The 23,983-nt window shown below is 42.6% G+C and overlaps 1 long non-coding RNA gene across 2 annotated transcripts; it reads left to right on the top strand.

Moving 5' to 3' along the window:
• The first annotated feature begins 934 nt into the window (after positions 1-934).
• On the top strand, positions 935-23,558 carry LOC139055310 (uncharacterized). Of its 2 annotated transcripts, XR_011511659.1 has the most exons (6): positions 935-1,069; positions 2,498-2,572; positions 4,602-4,678; positions 8,075-8,182; positions 22,700-22,804; positions 23,439-23,558. It is a non-coding gene; the product is annotated as an uncharacterized lncRNA (long non-coding RNA). The 2 variants fall into 2 exon arrangements; XR_011511658.1 differs by lacking the exon at positions 4,602-4,678.
• The last annotated feature ends 425 nt before the right edge of the window (positions 23,559-23,983 follow it).

Below are 23,983 nucleotides of genomic sequence, written 5' to 3'. Positions count from 1 at the left end.
GGGGCGGAGCACACATTGCTTCAGCGCGCTCAAGTCCCACGTGAGACCTGTACTACGTACATAGAGGCGATCCTGAAGCTTTGCAAGTCTGTCAATCCTCGAAAGTCCGAAGAGGACAAGGTTGGACACCTTCTCAAAGGCATAGCTGAGGATGCTTGCAATTATTTAATCGGGAAGGAGAGTCTCGCCTCGGTCGCCGACCTCATCAAGCATTGCCGCACATTTGAGGCCTTGAAGCTGCGCCGTATCATGCCAAAGTTTGACAGGCTAGCAAATGTCACAACAGTGGCAAGCGTTGGCGAAAACGGCAACTACAGTTTGACCTTGCGGCAACTATAAAGCAAATTGTCCGCGAATAACTTGAACGACACACCAAAGGGGCGGATGTCGAACAGCTTGGTTGCGCTTCCAACCAACCACAAGAACATGCATCTGCTGTGTCAGCATTGTCTGCCATGCCAGGCGTTGCAGACTGTCGAGTCAATCAGCTGCGACATCACCGACGTACCTTTCCCGACGACATGACGCACGATCAACGAACTCGTCGAGCTACCACCACGAATCGGAATTCGGAAGATCGCGTTTATTATTCGCAGCGTCGGTCGCGTACAACGTCGGTCGCGCATCGCCTGTATGTTACAGCTGTGGCGCCTCAGGACACATTGCTCGTTTTTGTCGCCGGCGCCGACAGACAACAACATATGGCCCACCACCAACTTGGCCTAATTTTGGACGTGATAGTTATGACAGCCGTTGGCCGATAGACCCTGCAAACCATAGTTTCACATTAGTATAACTAGACGCAAATCTGGTGCTGCGATCGTTCAACCATCATGGGAATGATGGGAAGTACAGGCTTCGGATTGGCATTCTATTGACTGGCGAACTAGTCTAAAAGTACTTTTTTGGCGGTTTTGGTTTCGCTCCAAGCGCAATTGCTCTAATCCGCGGTGGGGCAGTGCGGCGCAGAGCTCTCTGCCTTTGTTCTGTGTTCGGCCAGCGGCTAGGTCGCTGTTTGTGTCGCGGCGTTGTAACGAAGCCCTGACGAGAAAGATCGACATCGTTAACGGTGAGAGAACGTGTTTCGACTGTTTGGCCTTGCTTTGTTAAGCGTTACATATTTTGTCAACCTTCAGAAGAGCAAAAAGAACCTAGTACTGATACAAGCACGATACGGCCCACATGTTCTGTGATTAGAACCTTTAAACCACGTAGAAAACGTGGAGAGTCTCGCTTTAATTAAAGTGCGTTGCCGTTCTGCATCTAGGGATGATTTCTTGTGGGATAACTGATCGTGCCAGCGAGTTCGACCACCGTTGACTGAAATGTTCTATTTTCTTTCGCTTTTTGTTGTCGTTATGGTCTGTGGTTTGCGCTTGCTTTTGCACGAGCCCATCGAAATCCGTGTCAGCTACGTTCGCTTTGTTGCGTGTGGGGTGATAGCGTGTGGGTGTTAGAGCATAAGTTTTTGGCGCAATGCATGCAGAATTATTTCACTTGCAGCTTTCGTTTATGTCAGCTTGCGACTGGGCCCAGCTACTTTTCTGCCTAGGTTACTAACACAGTGCCACGGGACTGACGAAGGAAATTTTGCAGCTGATAACTGAAAAAGAAAATGGTGCATTTCAGATGTTGTAGTTGAAAAGAAAAAAGACCACCATTGTAACGAGCTTGACTTTCCTTGCTCATAAAATAATTGGGGTATTGTAAAACCTGGCATGGCAATGTTTGGGGTAGTTGTGCCGTCACCGCACCTTGCAATTGAAGTTGGCTAACGCCTGCATGAAATTGACTCTATGCTTTTGACTTTGCAGATTAGTATTAAGAGAAATGCAGTGTGTGTGGCAGCATTGAAGCATAGTGGGAATTCATAATTGTACACTAGAAGCAGTGTGTATACAAGCAGGTTTAGTTATTTTGTTAATGTTTCCAGAGCTTACATCACATGGACAGATGAAGGAATCACAGCAAAAGAAAAAAGTACAAACAAGCTCAGCTGTTTTGTTTGCTTGTGGAACAGATTAGTAAGATATAATCAGAAAGTGGACACTGACTAAACCAGTGGTGAATGTACTGTAGCCCCAAAAGGCGTTTGTGAAAAACATGCTTACATGCCGAGGCTTGCGCTCGTGCATTGATTTAAAGAAAAATACAGAAATTGCAAGGAGATGTGATATAGTAGGAGCACAAGAGCATGATACCCAATAGCACTACTGCCAACATTTACAAGTGTAACAATTACAGCATTCCAATTTGACAACCTGCAAAACAGACAGAACTTGCAATTCTGATAAGCATACAGGTAGGTATAGATATATTTATGTTATTTGATGAAAAACCAAACGTGATGATAAGTTGTGGTTTCCTTTTCTACTTTTGAGCATGTGGTTCATTAACTATGTTGAGCATGACTACATTCTGACAATTTCTTTGCTCCAGCCTTGCACAAGTACATTTCTGTATATGGCACACCTGAGTATCCTCTTTTTCATTTTAGGAAAAGCCTGTCGAATGAGGAGGAAGTACTTCAGATGTTTGCATTTGGCACACAAGTGAGACCTCTTTTGCCTAGGTATGTGGATACCAGCCTAACGTGGATCATAACAGCCTGCTTATTTTTGTAGACAGCTGTGCACTGCGTTCTGGCCATGGTTTATGTAGTAATTCTGGTGCCACTGTTTTTATTTCGATGTGGCTATTGCCTGACTTGTAATTTTATTATATTCTGAGGAAAGGGCACTTGCACAAAGCATGCATGCTAGCAGTCTTAGCAGTCCATAGAAAACTTTCCATTACCAGATAGACGGTGGCAGTGATAAAGTAAGAGGGTAATAGCAGCTGGCCTTAATGTAACAAAACCGCGACACAGTAACCGCGATTGTTGTACAACTTGTGTGCATTTAAAAAGAAGGTAAAGATTTTGCATAAATGCGGCCTATGTATTGTTTGGTGAGATGCCCCTAAGTGCTTGGTATAAAATTTGGCTTAGCTTATTGAAATGAATGTTGGCTTTAATGCAATATGTGCTTAGTGACACGAAATTATCTGCTTGGATTACCATATAGAAGGCTACATCATAGGAAACAAAAAGGAAGCCATGAGTAGTCTTTGAACATTAAATGACGCTGGAGACAAAATTCTGACAAAATGACTTCTTCACCGTCAGGGCAACAACTACTATTCTTAGCTGCATTTTCATGCATGTGTAGGTAACTCTTTTCCACCCTCAGTAGGCGGAAGAGAATAAGCCGGTGTGGGGTTGGTAAAATAAAAAAAGAAAGGTAGACTGGAAATCAAGGGCAACAGTTGAAGGAGATATAGAATTATAAAAAGGGGGACAATAGGGATTAAGTTCTTTCAAAAGATGAAGACAAAAATTAGAAACTGAAAAGAACTTGCATGCACAGGTAGACAGGTGGAGCCAATTGAGTGTGCATGGTTAATTACATTACATTTATTCATATAATCTCTCAGGAAATGGAAAAAGAGGGAATAAAGGGTGTGGGAGGGGAGATAATGTGGTCAAAGAAATGGAGTTCTAGCTGTTAGTGTTCTGTTAAGATTAGATATGATAGCTGCAAGCAAAGAACATGTATAGGCATCCCGTTGAAAGATAGAAAAAAAATTAAGTCACTACATACCACAGAAATGGTAACAGTATGAAAAAAAAGGTATTAGGCTGTGTAGGATGTTGAGATGGTCGAGGATGCCCTGTGACAAAGTACAAAGATGTATACAGAGCAAATAGAAGAAATAAATCAGTCTTGGGGTTATGAACAGCCCTGGCATAACCAGGTGCAAGACCACAAAAACATAGTAATGTTAATAGTAGTCAGTATGAAGAAATAGTTAATGCTACTGCTTATATTTACGCTACTGGTTTACTAGCTACCGTGCAAGCACTTTTCTCGTCCCCTATTGAGGGCGGGGGAGCGCCTACTAGTGTTGAGAATTGGGCAAGTTGGTATTGCATTTCTGAAACTGATACAGCGCAACAAGGAAATGAACAGCCGAGCTGGCCATACGATGGAACGGAGTGTTGATTACTTCCTACTGTTTTGGAGACGGCACTGTGTTCCTTCTTTTGGCCAGCTCGGATGCTTCTTAATGTCATTGTTGTGCTGTACCAGCTTGAGGGGAGAGAGCTATGCATACATGAAAGCACTGCTCAGGAAAGCAGTTGCTACGCTGATGAAGACAAGACCCTTTGTCGATATGTTGTTCCGAATGAGATTCCTTGTCCGACTACTGCTCATTGCTTCAAGCCTTGATGTTTGCTAGAATTTCCGTCCTGTGTATGTAAACTTCTGTCCTGTTTGGATCTACCCATAGGTGTATGATAAGGCATACACGCAGGCCATATTTTGATGCCATGTATATAAGGAATTGCTCATTGCAAACACGAAAAGTATGCATTGGACAGGCATCATTGCACACTTGTTTGCAAGGTTGAGTAATTAACGCTAATAAATGTTCTCTTACATTTTAGCAAAACATTTACATTATGCATGGCTGAATGTTACCTCTGCAATGATAGAAATGAAATAGCTGCTGCTATGGGAAATCAATCTGTAACCTTCCTGGAATGTCTGACCTTACAGTTGCCTCTGCTTATGCTAAATATGCACCACTTCAGTGGCTTGAGAGGTTGAGCAAAAAAGCTTTGCAATGACTTCAGGTAAGTTAATTTATTGTACAGTGACATTCATGTGTCTGGCAAAGGCTGCATATGTAAGGTACAGCCAGAGATTTTGTAAAGATTGCTGGGATTGTTATGCAGAGTTCAAATAGGGTGTGCTTATTTAGACATAGCTAAGCCTGTGCTGGGGCCATAGCAGGTAATGTAGAGTACATATATTGTGGTAATTAAGAGCTACGAGAACTATCCGGGCAATAGAGGAAGAACATACTTATGAGCCATTAGAACTATACATTGAAAGAAATGGCAAACAGAAAGAAGTGGATAGCAGTGTACAAACAACGAAAACTAGAATATGACAATGAAATCAAGAGAAAAAAGCCACTGAAACCATGAACAAGAACTGTGACAGTGAGATCAAGATAGCAGAAGTGTTAGTTAACAACAGGAGTGTACACATGCTTGCGCTAAAGGGTAATGGTTTGATCGACCATCTACAAATATACCAATTGGCAATGAAGGGCTAGCACACCAGGTAAAGCATTCTATGTTGCAATTGTTCAAGAAAGGAAACTGTGTTTAAAGGTGTTGGTGTGGGACAAGTGAAACCTGAGGATAAGGACTTGGTGACCATGTGTCGAAGATGAATTGGCAAAATGTAAGTAATCATCATTTGAAAGACTGAGCAACAACAGTGCTATATAATTACTGAAATACAGAAAGCTAGAAGAAATGAATAAAATACATACATTGACAGAAAAAATGTGCAGCTCTAGTACTGAATACTTTTCTCGCTCTAACCTGCCTTAAGTTCGTTCAGCAGATGGGCTACTAATAACCCTGCTACAAGTGGACAGATCTGTAAGCTTGACCACATTGATCACACTGGACAGGCTAGATTGCAAAGCACACTTATAGTGAGCAGGAAATGCGGACCAGTTCTTATTCTAGGAGCACTTTTCACATGCTACATACAGCAACTTAAGTGAGATAATATCAGATCTTTGTTGTTAAATAGGTGTAACACTTCTTTAACTTATCACAGCATCGTGACAAGCCTGTAGTATATTGCACAGTACACGAGTTCAGCACAAGTAAAGCATTTTGAGACGTTCATAACGCTATAGTAAAATACCGTTGCTGCAAGTAAGCAAAATGGGCCAAGCAGTCTAGGTAAAACATTGATAGAACAGTTGTTTTGCAAAAGACCCATGAACTGCAGACCCAAGGAAATTGTAAGGGAAGAGCAACATCTGTTACTTTGTTCCTATGTGAAACACACCCACATTTGCAAATGTAGTGAATATCACAGTTGGGCTAAATTGTTCTGTGTCACCAAAGTGTAATGGAACACGTGAACCTACAAGAAAACAGGAATGGCGAACTCATAACACTGATTTAAACACTTTGCACCTCACACCAAGAAGACAACACAAAAAAAAGAGCCATGAGCGAAAGCACTGCAATATCATGCGCAGACCTATTCTTAAGTCGGCAGGGTAAAATGAAAGCAGACTGTAAATGTCCATTGTTGTTGTGTGTGCCTATGTGCTGGCATATTTTTGTAAATGTCATGGGTGTAGGAAAAATTGGTGATGCGTAACCTAAGAAGGTTTTGAACTATTTACACAAAACAAGAACATTACACCCTGCACAACGTACATCACATCGAAATGGTGGTAGAAGTGCTGTGAAGGGGCACATAGGGGTAATATGCATCGGTGATATGTAGTGAAGCTGTGGCATTCATGCAGAGTACGTGAAACATACATGCAACAGGCACTGAAAGTGCACCTTTGGAGCATGCATTACGTATAATCACATTACAGGTAGTGTTCAATACCGCAACGATTTATCTGCATATGTGTGAAGTAGCCTGTGCTGTAACTGATTCCTGTTGGGTCACGTGGGCATTGCCTAACACTCCACAGTAATACATGTACATGTATGCAAATGAAATTGTCACTGTGACATCAAATCACATTTTCTGTCATGTGTGTAGCTGGAATAAAGAGGTGTCATGTGTCACAGACGAGAGTGTAGTGTTTTGTGAAATTGTCGTCTGCAAAACGAAAAACAAAGGAACAATCCAGTTTGTGCATTTCAATGGTGCAGGAGTCACTATAAGAGCGTATCAGCCCCGTTAATGAGCTAGCATGGAAACATGGAGCACCAACCTAGTAAGCCTTCAATGGCCACAGTCTGACTCATGCCCTCCCCTTTGAGACTATGGGGTGATAAGTGGCTGTGTTCAACAGCCATCTTTATAAGGACATGCACATTCCTTGCACCATTGCCTTATGTTGTCTGACATGACGAAATACAAAAACTGATGCGTAAGTTTAGCGCATTTTCTGCATGTTTTCTGTCATATTTTTGTTACATGAACATATCAACACTGGAATGGCAGGCTAGCTAGTCGACCTTAAGTGTGAAAGGAAGGGCCATTGCATTGTCGATGCATTTATGTGTGAGGCCAATCGTTGAAGTGGTAGCTAATGTGTAACTTGCACACAAGTCGAATCTGCCCTGTTCCACCACTGTGAAACCAACACCTGGTCTGCATTTATTAAAACCTACAGTATGGCAGCGGTGGTCAAACTTCTGTATGCACTATGCACGCACCTTCAAGTTGTCTGGCAAATGGTTGTTTGTAAACGCATTATGTTTAACTATACATTGTTAAGAGCACCGCTGATCATGGCCTGTATGACACAGCCATGTTAGGTGCCTTTAATTGTGATAGTCCCATACCCTTACAGCTAGCTGTGTCCTCTCAGTGGCATTGCTCAAACAGTGTACAGTTGGTGCTCGCAGCCGCTGATGTTCTGAGCATGCTTAAACATGTTCCTACTGATGCAGGAATAGTATGCGCTTTGTCATGATATGCCCTAGGTACGCCCCTCTGCTCTGTTCCGTGATCCGACGGCCAATAGCTCGCAGTCGAAGTGTTACGTATTTGGCCAGCATCACTTTTGTAAGGTTGATAATGTGTTGTGGTTCTTCATGGTAATGCGGCATTTGCTGAAGCATGTTGCTATTTCGGTTAGCACACTCTTGGAATGCCTTGAATGTGAGTGTGTCAATAGTTTCTTTGTGCACATCGGTGTGCTGACACATGATGCGCTCACATGTGTGTAATGCAGCATGTACAAATTTAGAAGGCTTAATCAGGCCACCATTGTCTCTCAGAGTTGTCAACAAGCTGTGCACAGTGTCACACACAAGCAGAGCAGCACACTCTGCACAAGAGTGCTTCTTTGTCATGCTTCTAACCACAGAACCACCAATGTACTGCACTACTTCTCCCAAGTATTCACTAAAAACAAAGCAATCACAATCGATAGCATCTACTATGGGAGTGGCTGTTGGTTGCCCAGTGCTACAGTGTGTAGTGTTGCTCCCATTGACGTTGTCATTGCTTTGTACATGGAGGAAGCCACTGGCGTGGGCCTGACTCCTGGGTAGGCAGATACCCTCCAGCTGTGGAGTTACGTTGGCATTTCTTGAAGATGCGACGACTGCATGGACAAGCGTCTTTCGGTAAGCATGTCGGAACTGCGATCCCGATGGGTTATTGTTCCATCCACCCCGCTGCCTGATTCAGCTGAAATACATCTCTAGTGGGTCTTGGTTCAAGTGGCTGGTGCAGATGTACCTGTGAAGAAAAATAAGACAACTTCTCAGACTTGTAAGGTTAGAGCGCACTGCATGTATTACTTCTGAACATGTCTTTATCACTGTTTTGCGTCCATGGCTAACCATGCACCAACTAGCCCAAAAGCATACAAACACTTACGTACATACAAATACATTCGGTGGTAACTCCGTTAAACAGGATACCAGTAAGCTATCGCAGGAGACGAAAGATCTGATCAAGAAACGCCAATGTATGAAAGCCTCTAACCCTACATCTAGAATAGAACTGGCATAACTTTCGAAGTTAACAAGCCGACGACAGCTGACATAAGGAAGCATAATATTGATAAAATTGAACATGCTCTCAGGAACAGAGGAAGCCTAAAAGCAGAGAATAAGAAACTAGGAATTGGCAAGAATCATATGCATGCGTTAAGAGACAAAGCCAGCAATATCATTACTACAGTGAAAGCTCGTTAATTCGAACTTCAATAATTCGAATTTATGGATCATTCGAACTGTACGATTTGGTCCGGCCAAGCTCCAGAGAAGTCTATGTATAAAGAAGTCCGTTAATTCGAACGCGAGAAAGTTCCCTCACGGATAATTCGAACTACGCTCGCCTGGCACACGGCCAGAGAAACGCGCCTACTGCCTACACACAAGGCTGTATTGCCTCCGAAACGGAGAGCATGGCGAGAGAAGGCAAAATCGGAAAAAATCTAACCGACGCGGGGTCAGCCAGAAGGCAGCGGCAGCTGCCGCCTCTCCGTTCTACGTAACCTCCGAGACTTCTTGCCCGTTGCGAATCTCGGAGGCTTTGCAAATCTTGTACAGCTGCTAATGCTGTGCGGAGATGGCACGGCAAGCGCCAAAACACAGCGAATAAAGTAGGTCGCAGCTGCACTTGCAATCAAGAACCGACGAATCAGGGCCTTCGCCACCTTCACATGTCCAGCGTGTTTGTCTCGGCAGTCTTCGTCGGTTGTGCACCTCTGTTTTCAGCTTAGGAGGTATCAGCCGTCGCAAATCATTGTGATGGTGTTAAGCCTCGGCTAACGTTCGTTTCGGTGGACATCGGTGGTGTGGCACAGTCGGACCCAGAGCTTCGACTTGAAGATGGCGTGTACCCGCGGCACACGCCATCACTTTCTAACACGCCAAATTTCTGACACGCCCTACTGCTTCCAAATCGCAGTGTACTGTTGCTCTCCTTCACTTTCGTTAGTTCGAACTTTCGTTAATTCGAACTGAAGCGGCTTCCCCTTGCGGTTCGAATTAACGAGCTTTTACTGTAATATGTATGAGATAGTTCAAGTGGCTGAGGAGTTCTATAGATATTTATACAATACCAGTGGTACCAACGACGATAATGGAAGAGAGAATAGTCTAGAGGAATATGAAATCCCACAGGTAACGCCAGGAGAAGTAAAGAAAGCCTTGGGAGCTATGCAAAGGTGGAAGGCAGCTGGGGAGGATCAGGTAACAGCAGATTTGTTGAAAGATGGTGGGCAGATTGCTCTAGAAAAACTGGCCACCCTGTATGCACAATGCCTCACGACTTCGAGCGTGCCCTAATCTTGGAAGAACGCTAACATAATCCTAATCCATAAGAAAGCGGACGACACAGACTTGAAAAATTATAGACCTATCAGCTTACTGTCAGTTGCCTACAAACTTCTGTAGACTTCTGCCAAGCAAAGGACCAGGCAGGATTCCGTAAAGGCTACTCAACAATAGATCATATTCACACTATCAATCAGGTGATAAAGAAATGTGCGGAATATAACCAACCCTTATATATAGCTTTCATTGATTACGAGAAAGCGTTTGCTTCTGTCGAAACCTCAGCAGTCATGCAGGCATTACGGAATCAGGGTGTAGACGAGCCGTGTGTAAAAATACTAAAAGATATCTATAGCGGCTCCACAGCCACCGTAGTCCTCCATAAAGTAAGCAACAAAATCCCAATAAAGAAAGGCATCAGGCAGGGACATGCGATCTCTGCAATGCTATTCACAGCGTGTTTACAGGAGGTATTCAGAGACCTGGGTTGACAAGAATTGGGGATAAGAGTTAATGGAGAATACCTTAGTAACTTGCGATTCGCTCATGATATTGCCTTTCTTAGTAACTCAGGGGACCAATTGCAATGCATGCTCACTGACCTGGAGAGGCAAAGCAGAAGAGTGGATCTAAAAATTAATCTGCAGAAAACTTAAGTAATGTTTAACAGTCTCGGAAAAGAACAGCAATTTACAATAGGCAGCGAGGCACTGGAAGTCGTAAGGGAATACATTACTTAGGGCAGGTAGTGACGGCGGATCCGGATCATGAGACTGAAATAATCAGAAGAATAAGAATGGGCCGGGGTGCGTTTGGCAGGCATTCTCAGATCATGAACAACAGGTTGCCATTATCCCTCAAGAGAAAAGTGTACAATAGCTGATTCTTACCAGTACTCACCTGCGGGGCAGCAACCTGGAGTCTTACGAAAAGGGTTCTACTTAAATTGAGGACGATGTAATACGCTATGGGAAGAAGACTGATGGGTGTAACATTAAGGGGTAAGAAAAGAGCAGATTGGGTGAGGAAACAAACGCGAGCTAACAACATCTTAATTGAGATCAAGAAAAAAATGTCTGTGGCTTAGCTAAGGTTAAGCCCAGGATGCGAAGCATACTAGCCTTTATTTTAGTTGTTGAACCACTGTTTAGCATGGTGAACTCCTGTGGCTTGGCTATATTTGGTTCGGCTAGACGAAGAAACTACTTATGCAGGCGAGCGCACGAGCTGAGACCCGGCTATGTAGCTACGCGACCGCAAGCGAGCGCACGAGTTGAGCCTCCGCTTTTGCAGCTGTTATGACGTCATATGGTAGCTCCGCGGCCGCGCGCGGCACAGCAAGGAAGAGCGTTGTTGTGCGGCTAGTATGCTTCGCATCATAAATGGGCACAGGCAGGACAGGACCGATGGTCATTAAGGGTTACGGACTGGATTCCCAGGGAACGGAAGCGTAGCAGGGGTCGGCAGAAAGTTAGGTGGGCGGATGAGATTAAGAAGTTTGCAGGGACAACATGGCCACAATTAGTACATGACCGGGGTTGTTGGAGAAGTATGGGAGAGGCCTTTGCCCTGCATTGGGCGTAACCAGGCTGATGATGGTGATGACTAAACAAATGTAACTGAGGTGTAGGCTGTTTCCATGGAACAGAAATTTGCTGCCACCTGACAACATTTAGCCACAAATTCTATTTTTCATGACTACTGCAAATGCTAAGTCCTTTTGCAAGCAAGGCACATCAGATTCATTCTGTGAATTTCTCTAAGGCATATAATCATCTGAATACAACCTTACCTTGCTATGGAAGCTACGGAGTTCAATCATTGCGCACATTGTATGAGTCTTGCTTGCTAGCTGTTAATGCATTTCCTTGCAGTGGTTTGCCACAGTTTGAATAGTGAGTTATATTTTTGTCATAAAGTTCATTCCAGTCATGCAATACAATTGACCAATTACTTAGTCGGTAAAACCTTTATGAATTCATGTGCAGCTGAGTGGGCTTGAGCGTATTTAGTGTACTCAGATTGGCAAATGAGGCAATGAAAAGCCATTGCATGGGCAGCTATAGTTCACATGTATGGTTAAACTATAATTTTCTCTTCTTGGTCTTAAACTGCATACTTAGTGATTTCACTTTCCTTCGTACCTGCACAGCTCTTTGTAAAAGAGTTTTGTTGATAGCTTGGATACACTCTTGAGGGTGAATGCCAGAGAAATGACCGACATCCTTCGTCCGTCTTCGACCACTGGCTTTCTTGACCCTAGTCGCAAGCCCATCAGTTCTCTCCCGGCGAGTTCCATGAATTCCTTCTGGTAGTGCAACGTAGATGGTCGCAGTGGAGACTTGAGACCTTTCGTAATACGACTCCTGGATTTGAGCGTGTCAAATGTCCTGGAAGGAAAGAGGTAGTTAATGCAGTTTATGAACCTTAGTGTTACTTGCTTCATAGTCTACCTTGCATATTCCATTCACGAGGCAGTTTGCATCTACGGTCATTTGGTGCATGCACTACTTTCGCGTTGCCAAACAGAAAAAAATGTTTTTTGATTTGTGTCAAGCTTATAGACATAGAACGTGTGGGTAATTTTTCACTACATGCTACTGTCAGCGTTTAAATATTTCTTACTTGGGCCAAAAAATAATGAACAATTTCATCGACAGTGCTTCGACACGTTGCTAAGCATTTGCGACAGAACTTTTTCGCAAGCCACGCCTTACATGTTACGAAATGACAGTTTCTCTTTTAAGTAGTGCTCATGTTTTGCCCTTTTTGCCACATTAGAAACTCTGGAAAAATAAAATATCGCAAGAGGTACTGTCAAAACTGGTCTCCAGTGCTCGAAGCACTTCACCGACCAAACAATAAAAATTTGTGCTTTGGCTGACTCGACAACCGAACTATTAACGGACAGCAGCAGTAAAGACATAGCCTCCTCAGTTGGGATGCTTTGATCAGATTTCTACGTAGTTCTAACTGTGTCTCAAACATCTGTACACGCTCAGGTTTGATGCTTGCATTTGACTCATGTCAAGTGTACATTTACTTTTTTCCCCTTGTTGACTGCCTATAGGAGCAGTCCTTACTGTCATGTGGAGTTTTCCCTGAAGAGCACTCGTTCAATCTCAGACTGGCAGAAGTTTTGCGAATAGCCTTATTTGTCGCTATTAAACACTGCCTGTGCAAATGCCTTTATTCATTACTTTACACTACAGTACAATACTGGAGAAATACTGTACAGCCAGAGCCAGGTTTAGGCAGATTGGTTGACCCCCTCGCTTGTACGTAAAAGTGGATCGAACAAAACAGTAAACTATGACGAGGCTTTGGTCATGCTCCCCAACCTGACAATTATTGCGTGGAGTACGTAAGGGTTGCTTGTGTGACTACTGCTGTTAGTAAAAACAGATCCTCCTAGCACCATGGCTGGTTATCTGTTTCCACGTCTGCAAAGCCACAATTCCCTCCCCCCCCCTAGCTTGGGCATTGCTATAGGTAATGTTCACGACAGCAAATGTGGATAATTTTTTTCTCGCGGCGTGTAACGTGCAGAAGTTAGAAGCTGGGAGCATATATTTATGTTCTGTTTACTCTAAGTGTATGTACTAAAAGTACCTGATAATCTTTTTCATTCATGACTGTAGTGGCGCTTCTTTTAGGTTACGTTGACTGATCTCAAGAAACCTCTCGGCAATTCCTTCTGCTGTATCTCCATTCAAAACAGTATTGATGTGTATAAATTACAATGTATAATGGTATATGTATATATGATATATGGTATATATATATATATATATATATATATATATATATATATATATATATATATATATATATATATATATATATATATATATACTGGACCTTCAAATTAAATGTTCTAGCATAAAAGCACCAAAGTTACCATATTTCAAGTGGGATGGAAGGAGTTCCTTTTTTATTAGCTGTCTTGTGTCATTGCGGGTATATGACTTTTCCAGTTTCTGTTGCAAGCACTTGGCATATTCTTTAGTCTGCTATATATATATGGAGCACGCTGACTACAAATGATGTCTATACCTGTGGCTCGTCATGCTGTTTAAATTGATGCCTCTCTCTCTGGAACAGTGATTTAATCAGCATGACATGAACATGGAATAATATTCTAGTGAATGAAAATGTTTACAGCTTAATTAGCACTCGAGTATAATTTGTGGTGTGCACAGGATTGTGTAGACAGTAGAAGTTCCCAGTAGTGCAGAAGTGAAAATGAAGACACAAAAGAAAATGCAAATGTTTCCACCCACACTCCTCAGACATCATCAGATACTACCGCACAAATGTACCTCTGCCCGGGGCTCTTTCTGAGCTTGCCAAAGTGAAAGGCAAGAGTCCCCATCTAATGAAATGGTTGCTAAAAATTTGGGCTCAATGATTTCCTGGAGAAAATTTTGCATTAATGTCCTTCCAGTAATGTGGAAGTGCATACTCAGCCACTGTAGTGGGATAATTGTTACGTTGGTCACCCCTCATTGCTGGAAAGGTTTGTGAGCACTGTTAAAATTTAATGGCCTCTTTGGTGGTACAGTGCTGTCCTACTTATGGTGTAATCCAATATATGGAATAGGGGGAAGTAGCAGTCTCCTTTTGCACATGCAATCTAATGATGTTTTTCTCGCCTGCGTCAGAATGTCAAAGCATCGTGAAGTGTAGGAGACCATCATTTGGATAAGATTTATACAAGTTGAAGAGCTAAACTCATCTCTCAAGCATCACTTACTCCTGAACTAGCAATGTTTCATAAATTCAAGCTTGAGTGCATGCATTGGATGAAATACGTGGTGGTTTGCCATCGTGATGGTCGTCTACGGTAATCGATTTAGTCATGATTGCACACTTTGGTATTCAGTGGTGTTTAATTCGTTTATTCCCTCAAGGCCCTAGGCAGCGCACAATAGGCTGTGTTGAGAAAGGTAACCAAACCGAAAAAAATGAGTAGAAGGTCCTTCCTCCATACTATACATTTTGACTGGTTGCAAAAAAAAAAGACAAAGAGAGGCAGTGTATGTTAAAGAAAGACACTCGCGACACTTGGTTAACAGTGTAAAGTAAGATTGAACGTGAAAAAAGAGACACTTATGAGACACTCATTTGTCATGATGGAAACTGTTCTGCTTTATGGTTGGTGTTCCTATAATATGTGTTTATTCTACCATTATGATTTAATTTTTCTAGTTTGATTCTCACAATCTTTTTACCATTACACCATCAGACTAAACAGGATCACTCAGAATAGGTGCTTCATTGCTTAGTTGATTAGAATGTACGGAAAGATGAAGTTCGTACCGATCAATCTTGCTGATGAACTCAGCAGTTCCACGACATGCATCAAACCAGGTTCACCAAGTTCTAGAGCAAAAGCAAGCGCTTTGCTCACTGAGGAACTGAATGTCTGTGCTGCCAGCTTGACTTTCATGATCTGGAAGCAACAAAAAAACCTGTACTACATGGACACACCGCTCTTGAACTCCATACCATAACTATTTTTGCAAAATCATAAGCAACTAACATTGCACGCATATCATACCTGCCTGTAGTACTCCACATGAGCCCGGGACAGCTTGTTGCCTGCTCGGAGACCTTCTCTTTCTTGCAGCTCATGAAAAATGGACAATGTATTTCCATTCAATTGCCTGCAATGAAAAAATGCATCGGGTTGTAATTGAATTCACTGAAATGTCTACGCGCATCCATTTGTGGCCAGCTTTTCGCATTCAAGTGTGCCTGATATCCTGCTAGCAAGCTACTGATCTTGTCATGTGAAATTATCTTGGGTGTCCTCATGGTTTTATATCCAGTTATTGTGGCAGTGATGAAGGTCAACTTGCACAACTAGGTTACCCTGCAATGTCAACTGTCTGTTCACAGGCTGCCTTTCAGATGTGCAACTGGTTCCTAGCACATTTGTGCATGCGCTACATTCCACAGCACTGTTTTATATATAAATGTGGGTGCCAAAGATGTCACAAAAATACAAAAATGTTTCCAATGACTTAAGAGTGTGGAGGATGCCCAAAATTATTGAAGTACACCTTCTAATATCTGCGTCAATTTTATTCAGATTAAATGAGCTTACGACAAAAGGTGCTTTCCATACGGAATTGGCAGCATCAGTGCACGTGTCAATTTTATCACAAATAAACCATGCCATTGAGGCTATTTTCTTGGGACAGTTTTAAAGCGCTCTTCTATTATTTACTATACATGATCTTGAACCATGAATTGTCTTATGGGAAATACTTTCCACAACCAATTAAAAACAGGTTGTAAAAAAATAGCAATCATAAGGAAGCCAGTACATATCAACATAAACACAGTGAAAGGTAACTGCAACACAATTGGTGTACGTGGAAACGAGGTACAATGACGTCGCCCAGCCACGACACTGACAGTTCTAGCAGTTGTGGGCCAAAATCATGCGGACAAAGACTGCCTAAAATAAATGTATTGTGATAGATCGAAGGAACACATCAGTAGCTGACATTTGATAAGCAATGATAATCCCTTGTCTCTTATCTGTACACATTGCAATACCTTTGCTCCTCTATTTTTTTTCGCGGAAGCTTTGTTTTGAAGGTGGTGCAGTTTCACCTGTCCGGGTAGATTACTTAAAAGATGGGCATATCACATGCAGGAGAAATGGCAAGGCGCATTCCATAATGGTTAAAGTCATTGTAAAATAATTGACTGTGATTTCATACTTTTAGAGTGTGAACTGCAGTTGTAGAATTAAAGCTGGTTAAAGTTGCAGCAAGAAACTAGCTGTAGCCTCAAAGTATTATTTTCTCATTGAAAGGTTCTATGAAAAACATTGACATTTCACTCGCTTTTCCGAAAGCCTCCCTCATGCAAAACCTGTCTTTGTGAATATTAGAAAGAAATTATTCCTTTTCTAACTCATTCGCTTCAGGAACAAGTTCGTTAAATCGCGTTCAGCCAAGTTGGATTCGTTATTTCGGGTTTAGGACAACATTGAACTGTACAGGGACTTGCAGGACAATGGAAGTTGCTTCATAAGATCAAGAACTTTGTAAAGTCGGGTTTCCTTAGATCAAGTTTTAGCTGTAATTACTATCTCATATATATGTGAATCACAACGAAGGATGCTTTTTGTACAAGGTGGTTACACGTATAGCGTAAAACAATTTCCTGTTGGTCCTGATCATGAGGTGTAAGAATTGGGCATCCATTTTGTATTCAGTTCATTGCTAACATGTCTGCATCAAAAGGAGAGTGCCTATATACTTTCATGCCTTTCATGCCTCTAATATGGCGGCAATGTCACATTACAGTCCATAAGCATAATTATTATGTTGCATGAATACGTTACGGTATGTTGCATGAATACCCCATACGTTGCAGTCCATAGAGTTTTTTTGTCAACCAAAAGGTTCCTGAGTAGTTTGAGTGCGTGGCACGCATCAAATATCACGAAGATTTCTTCTTCCTTATCCTGCGGGGGTGGGAACGATGTTCTTAAGTTTTCATATGTGAGCTCATGCACCCGGCACCCAAGAAGCTTCACCATTGCCACATTGGCCATAAGGCAGTCACATACGATTGCTGTCACCTTCAGTCCGCATTCATCTATGCAGTGGATGGCTTCTAGCCAGCATTCAGGAAGTATCCAAAGGGCATCTTCCACGGCGCTGCCAACCCTACCACCATGAATACAAGTGCCTCTGTGGCAAGGGGGATATTGCCTGCCTCGTGAGGTTCCTGGCCATTTCCGAGATCCACAAACCCTATCAGCCGCCCGCTTGAATGGTCTAGTTCACATGCTTTCTTTATGTCCATTCCATCAAGAAGGATCATTCCATCAGGCGCTCTCTTGGCGTGTCATTCTTGTGCTGCTCTTTGAGTGATGTTAGCACTTCAGCTGTGAAGCCAGGCCAGCCTCCTACAACTCTGAGCCACTGCCGTATGGGTTGCTCACTAGGCATCGCAAACAATGAACTCATGTAGTCATATGCACGAGGAGAGTAATAATGTAGTGTCGTGGCAAATTTTTTCATTTCCATGCTATACCTCCTGCCTCGAGGCTGCTCGGTTGCATTTTTGCACCAATTACTCAATATTTCGACTGGCAGGTTTCCAAGTTGTTCCAGCTTTGTCTGTGCCTCCTCTGTAATCAAAGATTTGCTCCTCATTTCGTCAATCATGCTCTGCAGGGTACGGCTTCGCTCACAGTAACGGTTTGTTCTTGCTTCAAGCACTTTTATCTTCTTTCTGGCTTCCTTGAGGGACTCTCCCAGCCGCTTTGCCTTTGTCCTAGGGCTTTCTTTTGTGGAGTATGTGTGGTCCTGATTGGTAATGGTTTGAACAACCTGTGGATTTGGATGGGGGGGGGGGGGCTTGGTGTGGGGCATAGTCTTCACTTGTACCTTGGTCATCCCTAGCCTGCCTGCTTCCTGATGCAATGCCTTGCACCTGCATCAGAATAGATTGCACATCAGCTCGCTTGTCACCTTTCTTATATTTCATGCTTACCTCTGGACACTCGCATGGTGTCTCAGTGTTGTTGCAGGTATCAGCTACAATAACTACTGTAGGGGCCTCTTCTGCTGCAATGTAGTCAACTGGTAGCACCTGCGTGTGTTGTAAGATAGATGTTTGTCATTACACCTCTGACCAGTATGCAAGCTACAACTTCAGTAAAAAATGCAGTTGGAGGTTTCACATTAGCAACACTAAAGCATTATTCAAGTGCAGATGGGCAAACATTACAAATTCTATGTGCGAACTGAATTATCCTTACTATTCGATTCTGCAGTTCACTCTTGGCAGTTGTGCAATACAGTACACTTGCGCTCATTTGACTCGGGCAATACGACTCTGACCAAAGGTCTCGGCCTGATATCTTGCATTTCATTGGGGCCAACCTTCTGTTATTTCGATCCAAAAATTGACCTTTGCCAGATAATTATAGAACTTCACCAGTACGAATGCACACATCTGACCCCTATGGTGTCCCCTCAGTAGTGCCTCCTTCAGTGGCACTTTCTGCATCAGAGGAGCTTAGGGGACAGTGAGTGCATTGAACACACATCATCTTTCCTAAAAAGTGCCTACTGCACTAGGAAAATTTACAAGCGGTAACAGCAGCCCACAATGTCTCATTATGGTATTTACTGGATTCCAATGTATGCCTTTTTTTTCTAGAAACTTTCGTCAAGAAATGTGTACATGTTGCAAGTGGGCACGAAACCAAAACCGCCTTCACGGAAGTCGTAACCTTGACAGTATAAGATGGATGTGTTGTAGCAAAGCTGATATTAGAAAACCAGAAATTAATGCACAACGCACAATAGTTCCTTGCATTTTTTTTCTTGCTGTTAAGGAAGTGAGTAAGCTTTTGGTTTCTACTTTGTTTGAGAGCTTTCATGTAATTTCTACGTTGGTGTTCTGCTTCAGGCGGAAATAGTGGCTGTGCTTTTGTTTCGGGGGCATGTTGTCATAGGGAACATACTGCCAAAAAAATCAGCTGTGCGTTTTATGTTTTTTTTTGTGCGAATTCCGCCGTTGAACCCCCCAAATAATTCAATTAGTGTTGTCGGCCCCACAAGGGTTGAATTTATGGAAGCCTGCTGTGTTGCTTTCATTCTTAGAACAAGAATCCGAAACATCTTTTGCAGTTGACTGGGAGAAAGGCTGAGGCATCTGAAGACTTGTGTATGATTGCACCAAAGGAGAACCACAGATGTGGCATAGCTGAACTAATTGCTGACCGAACACATGTAGTAGATTACCTATGCAAGTAGTGTCCACTTGTTTTACAGGCGCACATTTTCTTAGGCTGTCATGCGAATTTTGTGTACACATTTAGGGAGATCTACTTATTACTTGGGCATTGCATCTGACCAGTTACATTACTGACAAAACAAGCTGTAGGAGGCGATTTATTATACATTTCTCTATCTCTTAGATGTGATTCTGAGCGACCTCACAGAACTACTGCTCAATTCTTCGCTCACTTAACCATACAGACTTCTGTGACATAAGTTAATATTTTTGGCCGTTGAATGCTAATGATTTTGTGTGTCTGATAAATGACTCATGTACATCCATATATGCTATCATCATACAGAAGAAGTATATTTAGGGTCAAACATTGTGCAATTTTATCTTAAATTAATTTACAAGTTTGTCAACCTTTTCAAGAAATGTAAACGTTTGTAGGTAAAACACGTTGTGGGGCTAGTTGGTGCATAGCTTTCAATAGAATAAGCGCCAAAAAGTGACAGCACACAAGAAGAAAACCAGACAGGACAAGGCGCTACTTGCAACTGTTTATTGAAATGACAAGTGGCTGATTATATAGCTATGAGGAGAGGAGAATGAAAAAAGAGGGACGCTGAATACTTGAATGCGCACGTGCGAGAACACTGAAGATATAGGGAATCACGCCTAATCTCAATATAAAACCTATCTAAAAACATGCATTCATTCGTGTATATATTCAAAGACGGGGTATTGACACAGTTATCCCCTCTTTTCTTAATCTCGTTGGCCACCAACAACTCCCGCGCAACAGAATCTTTACTTTTATACATGATTGTCGTATCATGAAGCCTTGCTTCACATACCCGTTCATCCTCATTTCTGCAGGCATTGCAATGCAGCGGCAAGTTAGAACCATAGCCATTTTTCAGTGAAAGCTTATGCTCGCGCAGGCGTTCATTAATACATCGGCCAGTTTGGCCGATATACTCTTTTCCACACTTCAATGGAATGTGGTATACTACCCCTTCTTCACATTTAACAAAAGGGTTCGTATGTTTAATAGAACACCCTACTTATTTAGAGTCATCCGGACCAATCAGGCGGCGCAATGTAGCAAGCTTTCGCGGCGCTGAAAAAACAACAGGAATTTTGTATTTCACGGCGACGCGTTTGAGATTATGCGCCACTTTATGGGAATATGGAATCACCAACGCTTTGTCTTTCTTTTCGACTGATTGGCCTTCTTCACTTCTTTTTCTTTCTTTTTTCAGTTTTTTCAATAACGCCTCCGAAACTGCGCTTAAAACCAAGCAAGGAAAGCCAGCCTTTCTGAACTTCAAAATCTGGTCGTCAAAGCTTGCTTGTGCCTTATGACAGCACGATTTTCTCAGCGCGGATTCGTTAAAATTAGTCATTCAAGTCTAAATGGCTAAGGAGTGAAGGGTGCCAGGAAGAGGTCCATGAAATGCTGCCTCACTAATTGAAACAGTAATTCTATGGCTCAAGAGCAATGTCCACATCTAACGTTTCCACCAGGGAATTGCCTATATAAGGTTTTTCACTTTTTCAGTGGCCCTATCAGGAGTGCCTTATCCGAACCCAGCAACAATGGTGATGCATTGAGTAACCAAATTCTTGCGTACAATGTATTGCTTCACAACAACACTGCCCTTCCCTGCTGCGCATACATCGAGCGAGCTTCTGGCGTTGCTGCTGGTGCCTTCACAGGAAATAGAGGGTACAAAACAAAAGCAAATTTTGAATGGCAGAGCAATAGTGTCGTGTGCTATAGCTACAGAAAATAGCGTTACTGAGGATAGTCAGCGTGTGAGGGGTTTCAGTGGACGTACAGAAACTGCGAGGCCAACTTCTATTTAGTGTATTTGTGCAGCGTTCGTCAAGGGATAAGAAAAGAGCAGATTGGGTGACGGAACAAACATGCGTTAATGACATCTTAGTTGAAATCAAGAAAAAGAAATGGACATGGGCAGGACATGTAATGAGGAGGGAAGATAACTGATGGTCATTAAGGGTTACGGACTGGATTCCGAGGGAAGGGAAGCGTAGCAAGGGGCGACAGAAAGTTAGGTGGGCAGATGACATTAAGAAGTTTGTAGGGACAATGTGGCCACCATTAGTACATGACCGGGGTAGTTGGAGAAGTATGGGAGAGGCCTTTGCCCTGCAGTGGGCGTAACCAGGCTGATGATGATGATGATGCTGTGGCGTTAGTAGAAGTTTGGAGGGAAGTATTGGTAAAGAAATATATTAGTTTCGATTAGTTAATTTTATAGGGGGCAACTGGTCACTGTAATCAAGCATAGGTTTGATTGAAATAATTCTAATTTTTTATCTGTGACATGTACACGTCTGAATGCAGCACATATCAAATTGGCCCTGCAAATTATTATTTCCTACAACCCTGCAGCTAATGCATCCTTGTTGCTTTGTACTCACATCATACTATTTCATAGGTTCAACAAATAAGCCCTCAATATGTTGTTTTACGAATTCCTAAATAAATCGCTCCCTGTACAAAATCGGATTAGGCCAAATCTAATATTAGATGTTAATTTCACTAGAAGAACACCTTTCTGTGGTGCCATTGAAGAAGTAATCATGAAAAATGTGACACTTTTGGTCCAACATTATTATAGAATGCCTTCCTCGTGACCTTGGGGTATACCCTGCTAACTTTTTCAATTCTAGTTACACACGTTATTATACTCTGTGTAATCTTGTTTTCATAATCATGTGTGATGTGCTTTTGAAATTCTCCTATTTACATATTTTTCTTTACAGTTTCGTAACTGTTAAGTACAGTATGATACTTAGCCCTGGCTCTGCCTCAAGGAAATGTTTTCCTGGTTCTCTGTATTAGCTAGAGGCCCTCCCTTATTGCTCCATGTATTTCATTCCTCCATCTATACACAGTTCCTAGCTGAAGTTAGTTCTCATCTAAGCTTATGTTATCTGACTTTAAAAACAAGGAGATGCCTCTTGTGATTCAATAATCATGATATTAAACTTCAAATCGCACTGCGTACAAGAATGTTTTAAATCAAGCTTTCATATGACTGTTTCAAAACATCCTAGGTGCAGTGTGGCTTTATGCCAAAACACACACATCACAGGAATCAGAGGACCTCTGCTGTTTGAAATTGGCCCTGCCTTTTCACCCCACTTGTCGGCATGTATGGGGTGAGTCTGCATTAAACTGTTGTGTGCTATCACTTCTCTTGCTGCCTAGAGTATCTCCCTCACTTTTTTAATAACTTGAATATGGTTCATGTGAGATGCCTAGGATGGGATAATTTGGCAATACAGCCTCAGTGTATGCTTTGTGTGGTGATTGTCACCACTTCACTAGCTTGAAATCCCGCAAGGTTACACATGCTGTTCCTGTGACGTTACCAGTGGTATGAAGGGACATGTCATTTGACATGCGTTTATAACTGGTGAAATCAAAGGAACCTTTCATTCTTGGTTATGTGCCTGAGCAGTTGGAGCTTTGTGCCTACGTTATTGGATTGCAACGTATCTACAAATAAAGAAAAGGAGACAAACATTGTGTCAGTACTCGTTCACTATTCTTGATCCGATCGGGCAGTTTATTCCCTGATAGGTTCATGCGCATGAACACAGTGCATTCAAGGCAAAAACACAGCAATATCAAGTCATTGCTGGGGCATACTGTATGGGACTGCCATATTTTGCTGCGCATTTGCATTGTGCAACAAGTATTCATCATTTTTACTCTTTCATGTTACTTTTCCTCTTTGTTGCTGTTAACTGCTGTTAACATTCTTTTTGCATTTTTTCCATGTTTCTGCAGGACCTGAGGGAGACTGACGTTGTGGGATCTGCTACCGTTCACTTCCCTGCGACGCAGTGATACCTATATTGAAAGTTGAAATAAACAGACATACTTCTACCCTCGTGTTGTCACGGGCTGGTTGAAACCAAGTCGGCACTGCCCCTTCACGCAGTCGGCGTCGTTGTAGACCACCCCAAAAGTTAGATGGCTCGAAGTGGGCGGAGCATAGAGCGTGACGTCTGGTTGGTGCAAATCCTCTCAGGCCCATGGCTTGAAGCCATTTTTGCAGAAGGATGGGATTGTCAAGTGGGAACCTGTGTATTCAACACAAGTGCAACAAGCAGTTATTCACCATCATGAGCCTATTTTTATACTCACTGCAGGATGCGGCTTTCTCCTAGCGATCTCCAATTACTTCAGTCTTGCCCGAGCCAATTCCACCTTGTGCACACAAATTTCCCAATTCATCAAGTCCACCTACATTTCTGCTGTCATCGACTGGGCATCTTTCCCTCTGGCACCCCTTTCTATTACTCTAACGGTCTACTCGTTATATGCCCTAC

This window comes from Dermacentor albipictus, chromosome 2, assembly GCF_038994185.2.
Source record: "Dermacentor albipictus isolate Rhodes 1998 colony chromosome 2, USDA_Dalb.pri_finalv2, whole genome shotgun sequence".
NCBI lineage: Eukaryota > Metazoa > Arthropoda > Arachnida > Ixodida > Ixodidae > Dermacentor > Dermacentor albipictus.
Note: the sequence above shows the minus strand (reverse complement) of the source record. Positions and strands in the feature narration are given on the sequence as shown.